At 36.5% G+C, this 14,332-nt stretch overlaps 1 pseudogene; it reads right to left on the bottom strand.

Annotated features, from left to right (window-relative positions):
• Window positions 1-418: 418 nt before the first annotated feature.
• Window positions 419-14,332, bottom strand: part of LOC149262966 (uncharacterized) — a 63,100-nt pseudogene continuing 49,186 nt past the window's right edge.

Genomic DNA, 14,332 nt, shown 5'->3' with positions numbered 1-14,332 from the left:
CTGTTGATATTATGCATTAGAAACTGAGTTTCCCCTTAGTTGTTGCCTCAGAATTCGGAGATGCCTTTTTACTATCAATTTTGTCTGTCCAGGCATTCTCTGTCGAAAACCACAACATCATGTTTCATACTATGTCATTTCATCTGATTAGCAGTTATGTCTACCTGATCCTCTTTTTTTCCTTCATCGGGTTTTTTGTTGAAGGATTGAGCACCCGTGATTAAACAAAAGTGTTTATTTCCCTTGCTCCCTATCTATCCCATGAATAGAATACTGTAACACTGCCTAGAAGAATGTCATCTTGACCACCCACAGAACATACAACTGAGATACCTTCCAAGACTCCGTGAGATCCCCCAATGGAAAAGGTTTAGCATAAAAACTAGGTCTAGACATGAAAACATAGTAAATATCATGATCATTGTATGAATCCGCTTTGTATTGAAGTTTCAAGTTCCCACAATTGATCACATATGACATTCTCATGGCGTTCCCGAACAATTTTCACCATTTTGAGTACCAATTTCGGCCTTTGCGACGTGTAATTTTCAGTTACAGCATACACAACTTCCTGAATTTTTTCATTTGGGTCATCCATATGCAATATGAGATTTCTGAGTAAACCCTTTATATCCGTATTTCTAGACGATGAAGATGCTACACTTAGGAAGTTTGAAATCACAAGTAATATCCCAAGATGAACAACATCATTGCTATCATCTAACCACTTTTGTAATGATTTTCTCACTACTGTTATCTGTTCATCATCCAGAATAGAGCCAACAATCCGAACAATATGCTCAATAACATGGCAGCTAACACGACGTGTATCAGTGGAATTATCTTCCTCTAAGCAGGCTGTCACAACATGAAGAAATTGTTGTGAGTGTAATAAAACTACTAAATGCTCCTTACTGCACAGATCTCGTCTTAGAAATGTCCCAAGTGCACTCATTGCCTGATGACAAATCTCTGCTACAACCTTTCCAATATGCCACACTGAACAGGGTGGCAATAATCCACCAATGGTTTGTAATGCATGTGGTTGCCACCAAATCCCCAATTCATGCAACTCAAATAATTTATCCAATAACTCCACAAAACATAATCGTAGTGCATGATCCTTCTCTGGATTCAAGCAATCGGAAAATACTTGCAACAATGTCCTAGATAAGGACCCACACAATTTCCAGCATTTTGAAGAAATGCTTTAAAGAGAAATGTTCCAGATGAACTCCCCAACCATTCAGAATACCCAGTTCTAACCACTCCAAGAAGAGCTTCTATATGCATTGCATACAATTCTTTTCCAAAAGACAACCCAACTGCGCAGACAAGATTATTCATCAACAGAGCAACATGTTGTTGTAATTGTCTATCATCATCAAAAGGTTGAAGCTGAAGCAACAATGTTGATAATTCCAAACAAGATGGCATGCATAATGCTCCTCCTTTATCTACCAAACTTTGTAGAAGTTGTACCACCCATAACACCACTAACAAATGGTTTTCTATTTAATTCCTTCACTTTGGAAACCTGAAGTGAAGACTCATCCAGACGTGGTCCAGAAAAATGTGCATTAGAACCAACTTCCATGAAATCTTCAACTTTTAATGTTACCATTGTCCTAGATATGTCTGGCTTTGTTACTCTTTATAACACTCCTGAAAATTGTGGATCAATCTTTGTCTCTTCCTTTATCTCCTTGTTTGAATTCTGCAACTGGAATTTTCAATTTTTTGGAAAGAAGGATCGTGAAAAAAATAAGTTTTCTACTAATTGTTCTTCTCATTTTCTCTTGATAGAGATTTTGTGTTTGTGCTAACATTTTGACACATGGATGATAACTTGCATACTTTCGTTTCCATTTAGCATGCCTGGAATTTTTTGGGGCATAAAACAAAATTTGTTGAAACAATCGACAACATTTTTGCACCTGCGATCTCTTTGGACACCTGTAATCTCTTTGGATGCATTAAACAAGAAATAGTTGTTTCGAATGTACACCATGTTTTTCTTGAGGACTTATCTGACGTGTATTTCCCAAGTAATAGTATTTGGAAGCTATACCAGTTTGAAGTGCAACTATCAGTGCATGTTCCCTCCATATGCATGGTAAGTAAATTGACTTCTAACAACTACAGTTACAAAATCATCAGGTTTGAAGCTTAATTTGGATAGCAAGTCCTCTTATATCATGCCTTGTTGAAAGTTCCTGATACTCTCTTGCACTATCTTGGTTTCAATCAACCATGAACTTGTTCTCTGAACAATTATCAACATTAAAATGGCTTCATTTATGAGTAGAAGTTGGTAACAGGGAGGAAGACATGAGGAACAAAATCTCTACATCTGTGTGACAAGTTGGGCCATCAGGTTTCCCAAGGTATATCAAAGAATCACGATCACAACCCATAAATACAACTGACACATTTATGAAATTCGAGGAAGTTTCTCTGTTTGTCCACAGAGATGATCTTGATCAGCTATAGAATGTAGCTTTGCAGGATGTCAATGTTCTATTAACAACTTCCCTATTTGCAAAGCCTTGCATCAGAATAGCCCCTGTATCGACGTGTTGTGAATTGTAACTACCAAGATTTTCTCGTCCCACTTTATAGTCTCTAAGAGACTTTCAACCTGAAGTTTGCACATTTTAAGGCCTCGAGATTCCCATTGAAAAAACATTACTGCTACAAAGATTCCAGATTCACCCTTTTGTTTTCGCAAGATCACCAACAAAACTATAATTTTGATCGAGGAATTCTTGCAGGTGCTTTTCTTTAATGTTCTTTGACACTTTTTCCCTTGTGAGATTGCCATACTTCTCTTTTTTTCACTATGTGCAAGGGTGCTATGAGCTGAAGCGAAATTCTAATAACAACAATATCTTGATTAAATAGGACCATTTCATATTCCCCTAAATTTCAATTTTGTCAGATGCTGGGAGAGCATCAATTAGTGCCATCATTCAAACTGAAACATTAATGGTTGTCTACTGCAATATTTTCAACATCTGAACATACTGATGCCATAATAGAAGCCTCTGAATTTGCAACCTTATCTTGTTCTAGTATCATGGATTTCATAGAAGAATGATTTTTAGGGTTTTAATAGGCATAAAGCCATCTCGCCAAATGCTTTTGAAAGTATCCATGTTAGAAGAAAGGGGCAGTGACATCATCCCTGACAAGCCTTTCTAGGTAGGCTCAACAACATCCTTATCTAATGCAGGCTCAAAATTTTGTTTCCTTTTGGCCTTCTTTGCCTTTTATCCATTCAGTGAATTTTGCATAAACATGAGTCAATCATTCATTTGATCATATCTTCAGATCTGGGAGCCGCTTTTGGGAGTGTGATTTACCGTTGGAAATATTTATTCGAGATGCTTCTAATGGAAATGCTTACAACATGTTTTGCACTGAAGATCATGTGCAAAACATCTAACAAAACTAGACATAGTAAGATCCCATTTTGATCACCGGTGACAGCCTGCAAAGATTGGAACTAATATTGGCCTTATTGGGGATGGCATCTCCTTGGAGGTGTCAACAACACCGTAGACCAAGTGCCTCATCGATTGGGAAATACGGTGAAACATCTGTAAACCCAAAACAACTTATACCAATCCAAAAACATAGACACACTGTAACCTATACATAAAAAAATACTAAAAACAAAATGTTTCCTTGGGCAACTTATTTATGCACATACCTACCCTACTTTGCAGCAAAATCAATAGATCAAGTGATGTTGTAATGCCAGATCAACCAATCAAGTAACTGTGACAAGGATGCTACTTGGAAGTGCTTGAAACAAATCATAAATGAAAATCCTGACAGCCATACATGCACAAAATGAGTCTGGCTGTGTGAAAGGTATTCTGGTTTGTCATTCAAATTGAAATTTTCCATGTATGCTGCAATAGGATCAAAGACACGAGACTCTTTTTGCTACCCTAACTCCTCAACATAGGCCTCCAACTGAAAATTGTCAATGAAAATATCCACGGGAAGCCCTATTGTTTCTTGTTTTGAAGGAGGGAGAGTTTCCAAGAACTTTTTGGGATCTCGGAATTCATATGATTTAATTTGAACATCCAATAATTCAATTTCATTTCTAATCTTTCAGAAACTAAGCCAAGAAAATAGTATTTACTTTCTGGTGTGAGTTGGCTGAATTTCAGACAAAGAAACACTGATGTCGAGAAATCCTGATCAATCTGCAATTTTGCTAACTCATCCCTTAAAGTTAATAACATTTCACTAGATAAAGGATTTGCCACATACCCTGTCATCGGTGATTACCATCAATGCTTGGAAATCTAGATTCGTTGGCAATGAAGTCACTCTGAAACTCTGAATCTCAGAATCTTGAACAATGGAGTCGCCAAGTAGATGATTTCAGCCTTCATATGCGTCTAACCATTGTCCACCATCAGCAACCAGATCTACAACTTGAACAATCTTTCCCGGAGAAGGTCTGTCACCTCGTTCCCCGACAATGATGCCAATATGTTAGCACTCAGAACGAACCTCAAGGTTGAGAAGAGGCAATTCTGAGGTAACCACGGACCAAGATTTTGATCTGGAATCTAGCCCTACCAGACTAGAGAGGGCTCTCCCTTTGCCAACTGAGGGTGGCTGAAATAAATTAATCTTAGGCTAGCGATCAAGAATGAGGATTTGGTTGAAAATTGTGGTTCGAAAACAACAAGAGAAGGGACCATTGGGCTATGGAATCAAGGTTAGTTTTTTCTGGAAAACTTGGGGCAAAGTAAGTGCAATGTTTATCCAGATTAAAGATATAATAAGAGAAGAAAAGAGGAAAAAGACCATTGCCCTGTAGGCATCAATCAGGGGATAGATCTACAGTGGCAACTTTAGAAGAAAGAGAAGCACAGGGTTACACAATAGAGCATCTAACAGACGATGGATTTTGAAAAGATAACCACTACATTAAACAACATAATCATTGTGAAAGGAGAATCATGCGTGGATGGATTCATAACACTTCCCTTAAAGAATGTTGTAACGAAATTAGCAGAAAAAACAAAGCATGGGAATGAATTTACAAGAAAATCATGGTGCAGATTAAACACAGTGATGGATCCTAAGTTTAAAGGGCAGAGACTGCTCCAATAGAATAGTATTCCGAAAATTTTAAGCTTTACACAGTCCAATAGTAGCTTTCCTCGGCTGAAAAATTTGAACCCTTACATCTTCAAAAATTTTCCTACATATACCCTATTACATCTTAATTTTGATTTCATAACCATAAGAATAATAAAAAAAAACAAAATCAAATATGTGTTGCAGTCAAATAACATAAATTAAAATTATAACTAAATATTCTAATTAAATCTCATCAAAACAGAGCAATTGATTAGCTGCCACAAGTCGAATTTCCTGCCGAAGTTTGTTTTGGAACCATCACTGGAAATTTGGCACAATCTTTGATGTTTATCAAATCATCCTCCACCAGCACCCTGTAGATGCCTTCAATGCCCAAAATATTTTCCATCTGTTTGTTGAATGATTTTAATACTACCAAATGTTGAAGTTTTCTGCTGGGGATTATCCCTAAAAATCAGTGATCGATCCTTACTGCTAATATTATGCATTAGTTGCTGCCTCAGAATTCGGAGATGTGTTTGACTGTCGAAACACTAGAATTGTGTGGTCCTTATCTGGGGACATTGTTGCAAGTATTTTCCGGTTGCTTGAATCCAGAGAAGGATCCTGCACTACGATTATGTTTTGTGGGGTTATTGGATACATTATTGGAGTTGCATGAATTGGGGATTTTGTGGCAACCACATTCATTATAGACCATTGGTGGATTACTGTTGCCTTTTTCAGTTTGGCATATTGGAAAGGTTGCAGCAAAGATTCGTCATCAGGCAACGAGTGCACTTGGGACATTTCTAAGATGAGATCTGTGTAGTAAGGAGAATTTAGTAGTTTTATTACAATCGCAACAATTTCTTCACATTGTGACAGCCTGTTGAGAAGAAGATTATTCCACTGATACACGTTGTGTTAGCTACCATGTTATTGAGCATATTGTTCGGATTGTTGGCTCTATTCTGGATGATGAACAAATAACAATAGTGAGAAAATCATTACAAAAGCAGTTATATGGTAGCAATGATGTTGTTCGTCTTGGGATATTACCTGCAATTTCAAACTTCCTAAGTGTAGCATCTTAATCATCTAGAAATACTGATAAAAAGGATTTTCTCAGCAATCTCATGTCACATATGGATGACCCAAATGAACAAATTCAGGAATTTGTGTATGCTGTAATTGAAAATTACACATCGCGAAAGCTGGAATTGGTTCTCGAAACGGTGAAAAGTGTTCGGGAATGCCATGATAATGTCATATGTGATCAATTGTGGGAACTTGCAACTTCAATACAAAGCAGATTCGTATAATGATCATGATATTTACTATGTTTTCATGTCTAGACCTATTTTTTATGCTAAACCTTTTCCATTGGGGGATCTCATGGAGTCTTGGAAGGTATCTCAGTTGTATGTTCTTTGGGTGGTCAAGGTGACATCCTTCCAGGCAGTGTTATAGTATTCTCTTCATGGGCTAGATAGGGAGCAAGGGAAATAAACACTTTTGTTTAATCACGGGTGCTCAATCCTTCATCAAAAAACCCGATGAAGGAACAAAAGAGGATCAGGTAGACATAATTGCTAATCATATGAAAGGGCATAGTATGAAACTTGATGTTGTGGTTTTTCGACAAAGAAGGCATGGACAAAATGCTTTAAAGAGAAATGTTCCAGATGAACTCCCCAACCATTCAGAATAGCTAGCTATAACAACTCTAAGAGGAGCTTCTGTATGCATTGCATACAATTCTTTTCTAGAATACAACCCAACTGTGCAGGCAAGATTATTCATCAACAGAGCAACATGTTGCTATAATTGTCTATCATCATCAAAAGAATGAAGCTGAAGCAATAATATTGATAATTCCAAACAATATGGCATGCATAATGCTCCTCCTTTCTCTATCAGTCTTTCCAAAAGTTGTACCACCCATAACACCAATAAAAAATGGTTGTCTATTTAATTCCTTCACTTTGGAAACTCGAAGTGAAGACTCATCCAGACGCGGTCCAGAAAAATGTGCATTAGAATCAGTTTCCATGAAATCTTCAACCTTTAATGTTACCATTGTCCTAGCTATGTCTGGCTTTGTTACTCTTCTATAACACTCCCTAAAATTGTGGATCAATCTTTGTCTCTTCCTTTATCTCCTCGTTTGAATTTTGCAATTGGAAATTTTGTTTTTTTGGAAAGAAGGATCGTGAAAAAAAAATTCTACTAGTTGTTCTTCTCTTTTTCTCCCGATAGAGATTTTTTGTCTGCCATAACATTTTGATACATGGATGATAACTTGGATACTTTAGTTTCCCTTTAGCATGCCTGGAATTTTTTGGGACATAAAACAAAATAGAGTTGAAACAATCGACAACATTTTTTGCACCTGTGACCTCTTTGGACACCTGTAATCTCTTTGGACGAGTTAAACAAGAAACAGTTGTTTCGAATGTACACCATGTTTTTCTTGAGGACTTATCGGACATGTATTTCCCAATTAATAGTATTTGGAAGGTATCCTAGTTTGAAGTGCAACTATCAGTGCATGTTCCCTCCATATGCATGGTAAGTAAATTGACTTCTATCAACTACAATTACAAAATCATCAGGTTTGAAGCTTAATTTGGAAAGCAAGTCCTCTTATATCATGCCTTGTTAAAATTTCCTGATACTCTCTTTCACTATCTTGGTTTCAATCAACCATGATCTTCTTCTCTGAACAATTACCAGCATCAAAATGGATTCATTTATGAGTAGCAGTTGGTAATAGGTAGGAATACATGAGGAACATAACCTTTGCATCTGTGTGACAAGTTGGGCCATCAGGTTTCCCAAGGTATATCAAAGAATCATCAACACAACCCACAAATACATCTGACACATTTATGAAATTCGAGGAAGTTTCTCCGTTTTTCCATAGAGATGATCTTGATCAGCTGTAGAATGTAGCTTTGCAGGATGTCAATGTTCTACGAACAACTTCCCTATTTGCAAAGCCTTGCATCAGAATAGCCCCTATATCTATGTGTTGTGCAATTGTAACTACCAAGCTTTTCTCGTCCCACTTTATAGTCTTTAAGAGACTTTCAACCTGAAGTTTGCATGTTTTAAGGCCTTTAGCTTCCCATTTAAAATCATTTCTTGATTGAAAACATTACTGCTACAAAGATTCCAGATTGACCCTTTTGTTTTCGCAAGATCACCAACAAAACCTTAATTTTGATCGAGGAATTCTTGTAGGTGATTTTATTTAATGTTATCTGACACTTTTTCCCTTGTGAGATTGCCATACTTCTATTTTTTTAACTATGTGCAAGGGTGCTCTGAGCTGAAGCAAAATTCTGATAACAACAATATCTTGATTAAATAAGACCATTTCATATTCCCCTGAATTTCAATTTTGTCAGATGCTGGGAGAGCATCAGTTCTAGTTCCATCATTCAGACCAAAACATTAATGGTTGCCTACTGCAATATTTTCAACATCTGAGCATACCAATGCCATAATAGAAGCCTCTAAATATGCAACTTTATCTTGTTCTAGTATCATGGATTTCATAGAAGAACGTTTTTAGGGTTTCAATAGGCATAGAGAAGTCTCGCCAAAGGCTTTTGAAAGTATCCATGTTAGAAGAAAGGGGCAGTGAAATCATCCTAGACACGCCTTCGTAGGTAGGCCCAACAACATCCTGATCTAATGCAGGCTCAGAATTCTGTTTCCTTTTGGCCTTCTTTGCCTTTTATCCATTCAGTGAATTTTTCGTAAACAAGAGTCAATCATTCATTTGATCATATCTTCTGATCCGAGAGCTAGTTTCAGGAGTGTGATATACCGTTGGAAAGATTTTTCCGAGCTACTTCTGATGGAAACACTTGTGACATGTTGTTTTTACTAAGGATAATTTGCAAAACATCTAACAAAACCAGAAATAGTAAGAGCCCATTTTGATCACCAGCGATAACTTGCGAACACTGGAACTAACAGGTGTGACAGATGCTTACATGGTTATAACAAATCATATACACAAATAATGACCTTTGAAACCATCAAAATAGACTTACAAACATTACACTACAACCAAACATGCCAAAAGACAAAAATTAACCCAACATGCAAAAGGAACCAAAGCACTACAAGAAAGCTCATGAATTGAGTTCCAGTGTTTGCGAAAATAATTTAAAATACCAAGGAAGGCTTTGAAATTGAGTGTAAGCCAACATTCTAGAGGGTGTTACAGCAACTACAACACTTGGCGACACACTAGTTGAACTCCAGCTTCTCTCTCTTGGTTAACTTCTTTTGTGCAGGGCCTTGGTTCTTCAGGGAGTATTGATTCATCGTGTAGATTACTTTGGCCTTCCCGCTTACACCATGAACAAACATGTTCCCCTCTATACCTTCTCGACTGAACACAACATAAGATTCAACATAATCACAGTGTTTTGAGTTGGGAAGGGTATTGTAGCTCGCGAGCTTAATATTCTGATAGTATAATTTTTCATCTCTCATGTTTCTCTGTTGCCAGCAGGCCTTGAAAGTACCTTGACGGAGTCACTTAGGAACCCAAACATTGCTCTACTACAAGTGGGAATGGACAGTACTCCAGTGGAGTTTCTGCACAGGAAACCTTTCTCTTCTTTCACCTTTATTTATTTATTTAAACAGAATTGTGCATTGACAATTATTATTTTGGGGCAGAAGAGGGATCCTAATTTATTGAGAGAAGAAGAGCTTGCTCCTTCAGAGAAGCATATAAAGATGTTTGATTTAGATTTTCTCATTTAGATTTTTCCCCTTCTCCATTTCTACTAGTTTGATAAGATTGAAGACACCAAAACAGAAAAAACGAGTATAGACATGAGGTTTCCGGACTAGACATGGGTTCATGGTCTGACCAAAACTCTCCTTACGTATGGATTGTATTTTCCGTCGAAACTTCATCGGTAAAAAGATGTAACCAACACAAGGAAGACGGATAGTAGGTTAGCCAAATGTTGAAGTGTCACAAGACTCTTTAGAGTCTGGCCGCACACATACTAAGAAGCCATAACATGTTCATGCACAACATTTATTCATAGAATAAGAACAAAAGGAGCCAAGCAACAAGAAATAAAACAAAAGAAACAAAAGGAAAGGAAAGAAAACATGGAACACAGAAAAAAAACCAGAGGACAAGCAAAAGAAGCTAAACCAAAGCATAATGCAAGAGAAAAGTAAGAAAAAAAGGAGAGAGACTACAGAGAACAACACGGGATGGGTGCAAGAGAAGGAAAACTTAGATTCAGATAATCCTACTCCTAACCTAACAAATAATAGGTCGAGGTCACGTATAATAAAATTTCCAATGTAGCCATTGTAATCGTTCCTGACCTACAATCACATGGATACGATCGATTAAAACATATATAAAGTAGTGTGCAAGAGAAAACATGAGAGCTTGAATAACTTGCACAACAAAAGGAAGGTATTTCTTGTAGGCAGAAAGAGTTGTCATGACTGTTACTTTCATCCAATTCAGATTCTTACCTTTTTGACGGAAACCATAATTAGAAAAACCACAATGACTTATTGTGAATGCACCTTCTTTTGTGTCATCCTACTTAGAAAGCATGAGAAAAGGCCGAAACATGTTTATTATAATGGAGCTTGCCATGCAAGATTTCTCCAACCATTTAGTGATTGGATCATAAAATTCATGATGATCCTCTTGAAAACCCCAAAAATTTTGAAAAAGTGGATTTTCAATTAGAGGCATGGGATTATAATGAGAATCTTGTGGGGGAAAATAAATTTGATCATATTCAACAGTCATGTTCAGACATTCAGGACTTGGCATAATCATCAACGAAGGCTAAAGTGCCTCAACCACTCGGAAAAAATATGAATAGTAATATGTTGAATGATGAAGATAAAAGTATTTAAAACAACTGTCGTTGGATGTACTGGTGAAAAAATGATAAAAACAAATGAGAGTCATTAAATACAAAATAATTATCAGATGATCTACTTAAAACATCAGATCCCCAACTTGTAATTAAAAAATTTAAATCAATTGGAACAATTTTAGAAATTATCTGCATAGTAGAATCGTCTTCCTAATGTGATGAGTGTAACAAACCATTTTCTTATGACTGGTTACACACTGTACTAGAATCGTAATCACCAAGATAAGTGAACAGAAATGCTAGTATAGCAAACAAATGAAACCAGTCAGGGTAAAACAAGTGAAGAAGAATTTGATTCATCAAATAATCCATGCATTCACTAATGCTCAAGAGGATTTCTGGTGCGATGAAGAATGGGATCAACATCATAATATTTGCAAGAAGGATGAGGAGTTGATTTTTTTCAAAAGAGTGTGACAGGTATGACTACTTTGGCCAAAGATAATATTTAGAATAATAAACTTTATAATTTGATGATTCTATGAGAAATACACATTCAAAACCTGAGTTTGATAGAGGAGACTTGCATGAAGATAAAGCATCTTGAATCTAATCAAAAATTGGATCTTGAAAATTCGAGAGATCATATCCACAATGCCATATATATTTCAAAAAGGAATTTACATCGAGTGAAGGCATGCAGAAAGAAGAGTTTTTTGAAGAAAAACAGATCTAACTTAAGTAGTGGTTCCTACCAGAGTTGTGATATTCTAACATAACCATCAACAGAAGTTGAAGTGCCACGACTCCCTAGAAAGTCCCGAAACTTTCCAAAATTGTAAAATTGCATCCTGAAGATTGAACTAGATCATGCACGATGTGAGGATAACTGCTTTCACTGATCTTAATGAGATCAGTATTCACCAGGTGGCAACCATATTTGTCACTGACTTGAGCATATTTTTCAACTTCAAGAAATAAATTACTGAGTTAAAAGATTCATATGATTGAAAATATGAAGATGTATGAAATGGGAAAATGTCATGAGCAATCAGGTTTGGAGAGTTGTCTCCATGCAAGAGAAGAGATGATGAGGAATGGAAAGAGTAATCAATGATTTTATTGTGTTAATTTTCATCATGGATCATCTCACCACCTTGTTTTAATTGATAAGTTAACTAATCAGATGAAGAAGTTGAAGAGCATGGAGTATCTTCATTGCAAGTAGGTGCATCACAAATGGTAGAGCACAAGGGATTGTGAGATGAAGAGGAAGTTTCAGTACAAACATTTTCTTTCGCTAGATAATATTCCATATCTAATTTAGTTAGATCAATGGGTTCTAGGGAATCCAAAAAATCAGATAATGTACCTGGGCATTCGTGATCGCAGTCATCATCATGGGAATGATTGTTTCCCAAGGCTATAGATTGACCAAAAGAGTTGATTGCATTTGATTCACTACCAAGATTAGGATATTGACAATCATCCAAAAATGGAAGTGCATCATCTTGACATGGAGGATATTGACAAAAATAATAAATATTGAGAGCATCTTCACCTTCCTGCTCCTTTGCCTATGTAAAGTGACTGCCTTGTACTTGGTCATAGTTTGGACTAGAAACATGAAAATCAAGAGAGTGTGAAGGACTAGATAGTGGAGAATATTGATTAGGGGGGTCACAATACAAAGAGTCATGGCATGTAGATGATAGAGGATCACATAAATCTAGTTTAAATTGGAGGCTAGAGTTATGAATGATAACATCATGTTGCGTAATGGGGAAGCTAGACATCCCCATGGGCTTCATGAGCCATTCTTGGATTTCCTTCATTGAATTTGAGTCATGAGAAATGAAAGAAGAATGAGAAGATGGATTAGGAATTTGCTTTGTATATTTTTAAAAAAATTTACCATCGCGGAGAGGCACCCCCATCGAAACTAGAAAAGGAGGAGGACAAATAACAAAAGGAGTAGTGAATTCCTACTGTGAAATTTGAGGTATCTCATGATTCACAGGAGTTAGGGAAGTAGGAAAACCAGGGGTTTCAGGCTCACCATGTAAAGAGATAAGAACCAAGTGCTCAAACTCTTGTGTCAAGAAATCTCGATTCATTTCTTCTTCAGAAATTTCACAACAAAGGTGAAGGGAATCAATCAGAAAAATCCTTAACTGATTCATCTTGAAAAATGGCAACAAGAAATGCTAAAAGTAGAAGTGCTAAAAATAGCACTGTTAAAAATAGCAGTTTGAGTACTAGTGCTGGATTGGGCAACAGGGAATGAAAAATGAAAGTGCTAAAAATAGCATTCTATTTTTAGCAGTTCAAGATGGATTCCTATTTTAGTTAGTCCCTAGACTAAAAATAGGAAGTAAAATTCGAATTTGATATTAACAGCAATTTGTAAATTAATTAATTATTTCATCTTGAGTTAATTAGTTAAGGAAAATCAAACTTGTAGTCTATGTGAGGACATGCAACGGTTTATCTATTAATTGAGGAATTTATCCATCACTTAAGAGATAAGGATGAGTTGTAATATTGAGTTGTAATTAGTTGGCTCAGTTAACTGAGTCAAGTCCAGTTAGATTAATTTAATAGGTTGTTAAATTAATGAGAGTTCAGTTAGTTAATGTTTGCATGCATGTAACTACTGTATTTCAGATATCTGAGTATTCACTCATGGATAACTCATGCATGTCATTTCAGACAGAGACCCAGTTGATATCAAAGAAGGGACAGTGTACTATCAGTTGGATGAATATTTTTCCTATAAAGGAAGATCATCCATGATGAGGATTTATCTCCTTCAGGACTGCGTAGTTGGATCAGAGGTTAGTGAGTGTGTGAAGAGGCCAATTCGCACAAGTGGATGAACTGACCCCAATCAGAATTGCACAAAGAAATAGGAGGCTTGGAGGGTAGACCAGAGATTAGATAGAGGCCTTTAATTGTCTATGAGTAGCAGAGGTATTCCAGAGAGAGCAGGATAGATTTTGAGCTGATTCTTTTTGTAATACTGGCTATATTTCCACTTGTATGATAATACAGAGTTGGGGTTTTAGGCTAAGGCTTTCCCTGGGTAAATTCTTCTATGTTATGTGTGATTGATTCCTTCTTATTAGTTATATGTGTTCTTATTGATGTTGCTCATGTTCGATTAAGCTTCCGCTAAATTGTTTGTAGAAGTAGATCAAGTTTTTTGCTTTAGTACATTGCATTACCAAGTGATCTACAGTAGGAATTTGTACATGGTATCGGAGCACAGGTGATCAAGGAAGAATAGTATACAAGAAGGGAGAAGTTGAAGTTTGTGGTTT

This window comes from Pinus tabuliformis, chromosome 6, assembly GCF_031772625.1.
Source record: "Pinus tabuliformis cultivar Carrire ecotype Pingquan chromosome 6, CPIR1, whole genome shotgun sequence".
NCBI lineage: Eukaryota > Viridiplantae > Streptophyta > Pinopsida > Pinales > Pinaceae > Pinus > Pinus tabuliformis.
Note: the sequence above shows the minus strand (reverse complement) of the source record. Positions and strands in the feature narration are given on the sequence as shown.